Raw genomic sequence first — 6,527 nt, 5'->3', positions numbered from 1 at the left:
CCCAATTTAATCCATACTGGATTGTTTTCACTTCAACTTATTGGGTGGTTGAAAGAAGCATGATAGAATGTCTGTTTACTTCCTGAGCCGAGATATTCCCGGCTTGTGATACTAGTCAGTGGTGAATGGAACAGGGGAGGGGGACCGAGGGACAACACAGAACAAGGGCGTACCCTTTCCCGTGTGTTTGAGAAAGCATGTTTAATGTTAAATTTTTAGAATAGTCCTCAGGTATTTTCCCCCCTTAATTGGGCTACATTTACAGACTCGACAAAGAATCAAAAGACCCTTTCACACTTTGAACTTCTATTTCTCCTTCAGCCACAATCATTACTTTTCCTGAAAATGTCACTCTGCATCCCTGCAAAAGGCAGGCTCTTCCCCCTTTTAGAAACTTTAATAAACCTTGACACTGTAGACACATTTTTTCCATCGGAGTGACTTGGTGGCTTGGCCAGCAGACGCATGTAAGGGGACAGCTTAAGTTCGAGAGAGTTCGGTTGCATAAGTACCACTTGTATGATTCTGCCACCGTGCCCATATACTTGTTGACGATTCATAACGAGTGAATTCATTTAAAGAGCAGTAAACCTGGAAAGAACCTAGATGTCCATCAACAGATGAATGGATCAAGAAGATGTGGTATATATACACAATGGAATACTATGCAGCCATCAAAAGAAATGAAATCTTGTCATTTGCGACAACATGGATGGAACTAGAGCGTATCGTGATTAGTGAAATAAGTCAAGCAGAGAAAGACAACTATCATATGATCTCCCTGATATGAGGAAGTGGTGATGCAACATGGGGGCTTAAGTGGGTAGGAGAAGAATCAATGAAACAAGATGGGATTGGGAGGGAGACAAACCATAAGTGACTCTTAATCTCACAAAACAAACTGAGGGTTGCTGGGGGGAGGGGGTTTGGGAGAAGGGGGTGGGATTATGGACATTGGGGAGGGTATGTGCTTTGGTGAGTGCTGTGAAGTGTGTAAACCTGGTGATTCACAGACCTGTACCCCTGGGGATAAAAATATATGTTTATAAAAAATAAAAAAATTAAAAAAAATTAAAAAAAAAAAAGAGCAGTAAACCTACAATTTTAGTATATGTGCTGCCGAAGCGAGCACAGCAGTAAACCTACAAATGAATTACTTTCCATGCTCGTCGACTCTTTTTCTTCTTTTTGAAAGATTTTATTTATTTATTTGACAGAGACACAATGAGAGTAGAAACACAAGCAGGGGGAGGAGGAGAGGGACAAGCAGACTCCCCACAGAACAGAACAGGGAGCCCGAAGTGGGGCTCGATCCCACGACCCTGGGATCATGACCTGAGCCCAAGGCAGATACTTAACGACTGAACCACCCAGGCGGCCCTGTTGTTTATTTTTAAACATGTGCTGTGATCTTCCTTTTGTGCAACTCACTGTTAATAATGCTACATAGACATCATTGAGAGAGAGACAGTGGGGCGTCCGGATGGCTCAGTTGGTTAAGTGTCTGCCTTTGGCTCAGGGAGTCTGCTTCTCCCTCTCCCTCTGCCCCTGCTCTCTGTCTCTCTCTCTAATAAGTAAATAAAATGTTAAAAAAAAAAAAAAACATTGAAAGAAAACTTTCCAGTATTAGTGTTCAATTAAACATTACCCTGCTCTCCCATGCTATTAAGGTAAAAGAGAGTCTTTTATTTATTTATTCATTTATCTATCTATCTATTTTGTAGCTATCAAGGCTGCTGTTATGGACACAATACTGGGCCACACAATGCCCCAGACGCCCCAAACGATGGGAACCCAGGTGGTGGGTGCTGTGATCCCCACTCCCTTCTCTGCTGGTCACTGTCCAGCCAGTCCCCTTTATCTGCTGGGGAGGGATTTCCTGACAGAGACGCGCTGCATCCCCAGCAGAGCCGTGGGCATGTAGCTGGGGAGGTGCGCTGCTGCTCCCGGGAACAATGGGGAACTTCCTTCTCGCTTCCTCTGCCGTCTCTTACCGCATTCGAGTTCTCGCCCTGCCACCGTTCTCAGTTCCTGCTGGGAGCAGGAAAGAAGAAAGCTGAGCACCACAGCCAGAGTGGGAAGGTCTAAAATGGCTTCTGGAGATTAATCTGAAATGACACTGTGGTGCTCAACAATTCACGAAATGGACAATTTTGCATGCTTCTGGCCTGAAACGTCTTCATTGGGAAAGAACCCCATTTTATTGATGGTTACTCTAAATGAAATAAGTGTCAGAGCAAGGGATGAGTGGACCCTAACGGGCAAATTGCTGCACGAGGGAACAGTTTCAGTAAACAATTACTGGCGAATAATCAAGAAATGCGAACTAGTGAGTGATGCAACGTTCAGTCAGTAAAGACTCTCCCATTACTGCTTTGCAGACAATTTTCCCTTTCCATGTGGAAATACCATGTCAATGAATGAACACTCACTCTTCGGTTTAACTGGCACGCTCACTTACCAACTGTTGCTCATAAATTAGGATTCATGGAACATTTCTAAAAATCTGTCAAACTCTCCAATTTTAGCAGGCAAGAGTTTGTTGAGGCAAACCCGAATGCTCAGTTTACTTTGTGAGTTGAGACGCTGAAAAGCTGGTGGAGTGTGATCCCAGCGGCGGCAAGCTGCTATTTATTAGAAAATTGTGAGGATATGTGTGATTCTAAAACTGTCTTTTCTCTTTTTAAAATACACTGTTGTTTAAAAAAGAAGCCTGGACCTTCAGTGCGAGCACTCTGTCATCGTAATGTGCGACAACCTATAAAATAGCTAAACCAAGACCGTCTCTCTTCTTCGCCCTTGAAATTCCCGTCTCCTTTTTCCTCCTTACTCTCCATTCAAAACACGGCTTCCCCAAGCTAGTTACCCCACTATTTTTGCCATACTATCAATTCAATCAGTCATGCTTTGTGTGTTCCTTCTATCTGAAATTGCAAGATCCAAATAAAAAATTGGAAAAAAAAAAAAAGGCTAAAGGAAAAGGACAGGCGCCAGATTGTGGTGTCTTCCCCCCTCCCCCCCGCCCCTGGCTGATGCCAAATATCCAGATGTCTGGTGTTAGATCCACAATCTGAATGAGTGATCCAGTTTTCGTTTCATCTGGACATCAGGATTGGAGAGGGACAGAGAGAGAACATAAACCCCTTTGCTTGTTATTCTTCGAGGTGCTCTTCTTGTTCAAGCAGATGACATCATCCTGTTCTTGGCCTCCTGTCTGTTCTTTTCCATCTCTTTGATCGGTTTGACTGTGTTTCAGAAATTACTGAATGATGAATCAATGAACAAATTCCGGTTACTTATTAAACTTCTATAGAATACATAGCATGGTAGAAATCTGGGAAAGGAGGGAATTCTGACTTGCTCGAGTTTATATTTTTAGGATCTGACGATCAAAACATCAAATGACTCAAGAACATGATAATATTACATATTTATGGATGCAAAACAGTGTAATTTAAGCTGAATACATAAACCTGGGCACGGAAGAAGTTTAGTTTAAGATTTTTTTTTTTTTAAGTTGCAAATTATAGTTACTGTTGGTAAAAACATCTGAGCCGTTACTTACAGTGAAACTAGATTTTCAGTCCCTGGAAGCTGGAAGTTATTCAGAGGAAGAAAAAGACAAGAGGATTGAAGTATTTTTAGGTCTTTTCCTTGCTATAGCATAAAAGTATTGAAATTTTAAGAGCTTATTTATTGTACTATTGCCTAATCCAATACCATGGGAGTCATTTACTAGTTGGCATGGTGGCTAGAGATAATTCTATGATGGGTTGATCAGTGCTGTTCTCCTGCTACTACACCCTCCCCCTAGGAGCACAGAAGGGAGAATGTTCTTATGGTTATTTTTGCTGACTTTCTGCTCTGGGGATCTGAGCACACTAGAAGGCAGACAAGCAGAAGTACTGGTAGACTGATTCTTTTTTTTTTTTTTAAAGACTTTTATTTATTTATTTGATAGACAGAGAGAGATCACAAGTAGGCAGAGAGGCAGACAGAGAGAGAGAGGGGGAAGCAGGCTCCCCGCTGAGCAGAGAGCTCGAGGCGGGGTTCAATCCCAGGACCCTGAGATCATGACCTGAGCTGAAGGCAGAGGCTTAACCCACTGAGGCACCCAGGCGCCCCTGGTAGACTGATTCTCAAGGTTTCCTTTCTAACACGATACTTCACGATGCCCGCTCCCTTGTCCCCTCCTTCCTCCCTCTCCTTTCTTCTTTCCACTCATTCACGTCACCAGGGATATAGAGGAAAACTAACTGTGCAGGCTCCTCTCTGAGCGCCACCCTGTCCCCTCCCCACACAGTGTAGCTGCTCGGCACAATTCAGTAGAAAACAGGCACTGCAGAGTCTCCAATGGGGTATTTATTTTAAACCAAGAAAATGTGGGGAAGACTGTATTCTCTAAGTTTAATCGAGAGTGCTCATTTGACCTCACCTGATTTGTATGAGGTATTAAGTCTGAAAAATGTAGCCCATCTGTCGTGGTACCTGTCTTGCAATTCAGAAACCATTGATGGTTCAGTCTTTTTCTCAGAGGACATAGGGAGCAATTATTGGCTGTCACTAGTAATCTGTGTTTTAACACCGTCACATAAAGTGACCTCAGAGCTCTTTCTGACCTTTACCATCATGGCGGTGGGAGTGTTTAGACCCTGAAGGGCCTTGCAGGGCAGATGGTGAAATCTTCTTTGGCGAACCCAACAGTCAGCTGGACATCACCTTCCCTCCCTCCCTGGAAGGCAGAAAATGTCCTGGTGGAAGATGGTCCTCTTGTCTCTGGAAGTGGGTTTACTTAGGAAGGTCAAATCCACTCTAAATTATACTTATGTCTCATCTGTCCTCACCACATGGGGCCTTTCAGACAATTATTTCTTGGGCAAGGCCTAAGGAGAAGAGAAAATCCAAATCTACTCTAGCCATAATCGTGTCTTTGCAAGTCCAGACTTGGACCTAAACACCCTAGCAGAGATGCTACAAACATCTTGTAGAATATTATTTTAATTTTTTTTAAGATTTTATTTATTTGACACAGAGAGAGAGAGATCACAAGTAGGCAGAAAGGCAGGCAGAGAGAGAGAGGGGAGGAAGCAGACTCCCTGCGGAGCAGAGAGCCCGATGTGAGGCTCGATCCTAGGACCCTGGGATCATGACCTGAGCCGAAGGCAGAGGCTTTAACCCACTGAGCCACCCAGGCACCCCTATTATTTTAATTTTTTGATAGACCAAAGTCTGTTACAGAATGACTCATTCTGAAGATTCTAGAATATCCTGGTGACTGTTTCCTTCCTAAAAAGCAATGCCAATTCCTTGAAGTACAGCTTAGGCTGGTGGTTCTACTTACATGGAGAAAACAGAAATAGTTAATATGTATATGTATGTGCATATATATGTGTGTGTGTGCGTGTGTGTGTGTATGAAGTTTGTAAAGAGTCAGTCTACCTAATCATTCTTATTTAAGGAAAAGAAGACTTAAAGACACATCATAAAGAAATGGAGATACGTTTTTCATTTTCAAAGTGTTAAAATTATACATTCCTTCCTCTAAATTGGGAGACATAAATTCCCTGAATTAAACATATACTTTCTGGTGCTGAGCAGCGTGAAGTCGGTTTACTTCCAGAGGAAAACTCCGTGGTGTGTTAAAGCAGTAACTGTAATGGCCTAGATTCGGTCTTATGCAACTATAGACAACCATTGGGTTTGTGCCTCCTTGTTACGTTTTTCTTTCAAAGGAGCAGAGTCACTGGCTGGTGGATTATGGCGCATAGAGAAGCACACAGAAGACTTAAGTTTTCACTTAAGTGAAAACAAAACAAAGCATCTGAGGGTTAACAGATCTCTGAGGCCACAAACAGCTCCATCTCCAGTTGGCTTTCCACTCTCTCTGTGCGGATGGTCTCCAGCCACAGGGTGTGAAGGGGTAAAGTGTCACCAACCACCCAGAAGCAAAAAACTGCAGGAAGTGAATGGGTCCAGCAGAGGATTTAAAAGGGCTTTTCCCCAACGGAGGGTGGGTGTTCCTTCGACAGCAAAAAATTCTCCGTCTTCCTTGAGTTAGAAGACTGCAGAGAAGAGAAGATAGCCGGCGTCCTTGTCTCATTGTCGTCATCGTCTTCGTCTTCTTCTTATTCTTTTTCTTTTTAAAGATTTTTTTTTTAAAGATTTTATCTATTTATTTGACAGACAGAGATCATAAGTAGGCAGAGAGGCAGGCAGAGAGAGAGGAGGAAGCAGGCTTCCCACGGAGCAGAGAGCCCGGTGTGGGGCTTGATCCCAGAACCCTGGGATCATGACCTGAGCCGAAGGCAGAGGCTTTAACCCACTGAGCCACCCAGGTGCCCCCTTCTTGTTCTTTTTAATGGTAGAATTTACCTTTACGTTTAATGGCAGAGTGAATACGTTTGTAATTTGGGGACTGTTATCTCTTCCAATCAGGGGGTCAGTTTCTGAGATCCTGAAGTCTGAATTAGGTGAACATAGAACATTTTCGTAATCTTTCTTTCTTCTATCTTAGTTTTGACTAAAAT

Source organism: Mustela nivalis (genome assembly GCF_964662115.1).
Source record: "Mustela nivalis genome assembly, chromosome: 15".
NCBI classification, from domain to species: domain Eukaryota; kingdom Metazoa; phylum Chordata; class Mammalia; order Carnivora; family Mustelidae; genus Mustela; species Mustela nivalis.
The sequence above is the reverse complement of the archived record's forward strand: the minus strand, read 5'-3'. Positions refer to the sequence as shown.